The following is a 4,919-nucleotide window of genomic DNA, read 5'->3' as shown; positions in this document are numbered from 1 at the left end:
ATTAAGCAATGGTTGGCTTGGTCCCTCCATGCGAATCTCTTGTCACGCTTTGTCCTGTGATTAAGCAGTGAAATTTATAAGTTTTGATAAACTTAGTGAGAATCTGCTAAACAACATAATATAACCAAATTGTAAGAGAATGATAAGAAACAAGTTTTCGTTAGAGAATTCGACTCCTTATCTCCTATTGATATGTCTTAGATTTTACCGGAGTTGTTGTTGTCTCTCCATTTCCCTTACAACTTCTTGTTTTCCTAACACAATCTTAATATGAGATACAGGTGAGTTCCTTCATGATATTGATCGCCTGATAGGGAAGACCTAACTCTGCATTATCCCAACCTCACCTTTTTACTCGTTCTCCACTATTCTTGGCGAATTGTTATCCGCGAGATTTTTAACGGACTTACCTCGCCCTTGATAGACCATCACCTATGGATCCTCACTGCCCGAGTTCTACTTGATTACCCATTGCAACTTCGAATTCACATATTATGTTGACAATCTATTTTGAACAACCAACCATTTGCCACATCTTCTCCCTACGGAATTTTCGATGGCCCTCATATAAACCTAAGTCTCATGACGTTTGCCCATAGAGTTTTGCCCCGTATCTGCTTTTCCTCATTTGATTTGCTGCTTATCTTGCAGACTCGATTGTCGTACAGTTAGCCCCATCTTGCATCGCCTTTGGTAAATCCATTTATTAATCTGGAGATTCACATTGTCACATCCCAAAAATTGGATTAGTAGAATCGGGTTAGTGAACTAAAAATTGTAATAGATTAGATAATTAAATAATTAAGAATAATTAAATAAAATATTTAAATAATTAGAATTAAAAATTTTAGGTTAAGAAATTAAAATTAAGTGTTTAGGAATTTATTTGGTTAAAACAGATTTTAAAAATGAGACTTAATTTGAAAATATTTTTGAAATTGACTTTAATTGAAAAATAATGACCAATTTGAAAAAGAAAGAAAAATTATAGGTGGTCAACGGGGCATATGCCCAATTTTTAAAATCTAGTTGGCTATTTAAAACCACCTACGTTTCTTCCCGCCAATTCTTCATCTCTTAAAAAAAATTATGAAACACAAATTCTTGTTTTTCTCCTGAAATTAGTTCATCCTTTTTTATTTCTAAGCTCTTCAAACACAAAACCTCATTTCAATTTCAAAGAATACTTATGATTTCATCCTCAATTTCTCTAAATTTCTTCACATGTTCAAACTCAAATTAGTTTCATAGCTCGTTGATTTTTTAAAATTGAGGTGTATTGAGTTTTAACCACATTAATTCATGATTTCAATAGATCTTTTCATTTTAAGTTGATTTTAAGCTTGAAAATGGTAAATCTCATTTTATTGAGTTAAAGTACTGTTGCAATGCTTTTTTCAACTTATTTTGATCATATTAGAAGGGTTTTAAATCTAATTTAACAAATCTTTAAGTAATTTTGAAAGATTTGAATGATATATTCACTTTAAAGCTCTTTTGGCTTAATTTTTTTGGAAAAATGAGATCCATGAAATTTGACTAAATTGAAAGTTTAAATATGTAATTAAATGATATTTAGGAAGATTAGGATCAAAATTAAGGTTTAGAAATAAGATTTGAGTGGTGAAATCGTATTTTCGGCAAAACTATCTAAGTTTTCTATATAGAGATCTAGAGGCTTTGATCTGTAATTTTAGCGTGATTTAATCTTGTTTATTGTTTTTTGTAATGCCTTTCTATTGTGTTTTATGTGTATGTGAAGTGTCAACTCACTTGGGAGCCTCAGCAAGCAAGGAAAGAGGTAAACAAAAGCTCACTTGAGCTTGTTGCGGAAGCTAGTTGCTAAGGTGAGTGATCTTGTGTGCTATAGTTAATGCACAAAACACTGAGTTAAAGGGGGCTTAGGTGATCAAATCATCTAATCTAAGTCCTTGAAGTAAGTGTTCCTATTTAATCTTTTATATTCTATAAAAAGCTTACTGGTGCTATAATATGCTAAAGTATGTGATGTGTATATATGTATTGAATATATGATTGAAAATGCATTGAGGATAACTAGTATTATGCACACGTCTCTAATATGGAAGTAAATTTAGCTCAATGAGCAAAGTGTTAGACTTGTAGTTCAATATGTGAACATGTGTAAGTGTTTGGCCATGGTAAATCATAATATGTGTAGTGTGTATAAACCAAAAAAAAAATGTGTGAAATGGATATATTAACCTTGGGAACTTTTGAAAACATTGGATATAACTAGAATGTCATAGGATTTGAGTACTCATTTATATGTTTTGTTACTGGGACATGTGGATGGATAAGGAAATGTAGAGAATTGCTCCATTCATGGGATATAATGGTGTGTTGGAGGGTGTTAGCTTTATCTACACTTACTTGGGACATGTAGACTCTTTTGAGTCATGGTGTGATGAAGATTTAAGTATCCAATGAGAGCCATTGTTATACATTTTCATCTTCACAAGTTTCCAATGTATCAATATGATATGATGTTTGATGATGCTATGTGATAATTGTATTTAGCATGATTGTTTTAACTCTTGTATTTGTGATTTACTGTAGCATCTTGAGTACTCCCTAAGCTTGGTTAAGCTCACACACTTTTGTGTCTATTTTTGTAGAGAAATAGCTTGTTTGGTGTGGTGAAGTGGGCAAGCTTGAGATCCAAAGGAAAAGGCATCTAGGTTGTACATGTGAGATGGTTTTGGTTAATAAAGGATGGCAATGCGGGTTCATATTGAGGGATTAGACTTTGGATTTATTTTGGTTTGTAAATGGACTTTCCATGGATTGTTTAAGGACTTTTATAATTGTTTGTGGATGTTTTAATTGCTTGGATGATTGCATGGAGTATGTGATTTATTGATTTGTGGTTAAAATGGCTTAAATGATATGTTGAGGGCTTGGACAAATGCAAAATGACCAAATGGCAAGGTATGCACGCTTATTGCACTTTAAATTGCCTTATATGAAAATTTGCTATGTTGAGTAAATTGGTTTGAGACTTTAGAAAAGCATGTTATCTTAGATGATTGATTTGGAAGCCAAATCATGTTAATATATGACCTTGTGTATTTGAGCATGATTAATATGATTTAAGTATGCTATGTGATATGTTAGAATAGGGAAACGACATGAAACCACAAATTGGTATGTGCATTTGAGTATCAAAGTGTTATATGTAACTGTTGAAATTTTTTTGCAATTCTTTTAGTCGATGTTGTGAAAAGGTTTTGATGTCATGACGTGAAAATCGCGTTGTCACAACAAGGTTTTCAAAGTGTTTCGGGCATATTTTAAAAATGTTGCAAATAAGTCATGATTTTTACACAATAAAATTAGAGGCCTTAAACACTACGAAATGTTTTGAAATTTTACATGACATGGATTTAGACATTGAATTTCAATATGTTAATTTCAATTTCTTAAAATGGTTTATCTGGATATTTTGTAAAATATTGTTTAGTCCTTAAATTTGGTTATGAAATTAAATGAGTTTTAAATGTCATTTTAAGCTGAATTTTTCACAAATGGTTTCAAATAAAATGCCCAAGACACTTGTTGGATTAATTTTATGATTTAAGAGTTTTTTGCCAATGATGTGCAAAATGATTATTTTACCCCTATTCTTAAATTGCTAATTTGTGTTAATCAAAGCATGATTTAGGCTTGCATGAGTAGAAGTATTTGATTAAGCATTGTTTGATGGTGAGATGGTTGGTTTTATAGTGTGCTAGGATGACCGGTAAGGAGAGTCACATAAGTGGCTAATGTGACGTTCTGGATTTGGGTTAGTTTGTTTTGACCTGGTTTGGGGCGCCACATATGCCCTTCGGGTGCACTTTGCTTATGCATACCTGTAATTATCGTGTCATTCATACTATTATTTTGATCGTAGTCCATGGTGTACCTCCTGTACGGGAAACTTCCCCGTTGGGGATCCTACGTCTTACATCTTGGCGGACCTTTGCGCATTATTGTTCCGACGGACTTTCTGAAATATCGTAACATCATACCATCATGGTCTGGCTAAGTATGTCCCAATGTTTAATGTCTTGGCGAACTATCGGTGCCCACATCCCTGCAGGCTCATTTGGTTGCCTTAGTCCAGCTAAGGTCTTGCACCCTACTCACCACGTATTCCTTTGGTCCTGGTGGACCGTCTCGTGTTTATTGTCCCAGCGGACTATCTATTCTGTGTTTATTATCGCAACAGACTTTCTTTGTGGATGCCATGGAGTCTTTCATCCATGATCTTACACCGATCCGCCATCCGGGCATACCATCTTATGATGCAATTGAGTCTTTCATCTGTGGTCTTACTCATCATAGTTGACTGTCTAATAGCCCAAATTTCAGCGATGTTGGAAATAGTGGTTTGAGACCACCAAATCTGAAAAATAAATTCGTAGATTATATTATTTAATATTTATGAGCCAAATGTAGCTTTTAAAATATTTTTAAAATAGTAAATTGTGTTTTATAAATATTTATTTGGTCAAGAAATTAAGAAAAAAAAGTATCAAGATCTCGATGTTATAAATTGATCCATAAATATTTTTATAAATATTTAAGGAGTGTCAATAAGGTAGTATTAAAATTTTGTTAGAAAATTTTGACGTTTGGGTGATTAATTAAATAAAATGGACTAAATTGAAAAAGGTGTAAAAGTTTCTAGAAGGATTAAATAGCTCAATTGTCAAATGAGGAAGGACCTAAAGTGCAAATGAGCCTAAAAGAGATACTTTGGGTGGCATAAGCAGAGAAAAATCAAGAAAATTGAGGAAATAAGGGCAAAATAGGAAAATAACAAAATTTACTAAATAAAAAGGGACTAAAATAAAATATCTAGAATTCTCTTCATTTTTCTTCATTTTCATCAGCTGAAAAACAGCCATGGAAGA

The sequence above is a fragment of the Gossypium arboreum genome, chromosome 7 (genome assembly GCF_025698485.1).
Source record: "Gossypium arboreum isolate Shixiya-1 chromosome 7, ASM2569848v2, whole genome shotgun sequence".
In the NCBI taxonomy this organism is placed as follows: Eukaryota; Viridiplantae; Streptophyta; class Magnoliopsida; order Malvales; family Malvaceae; genus Gossypium; species Gossypium arboreum.
The sequence above is the reverse complement of the archived record's forward strand: the minus strand, read 5'-3'. Positions refer to the sequence as shown.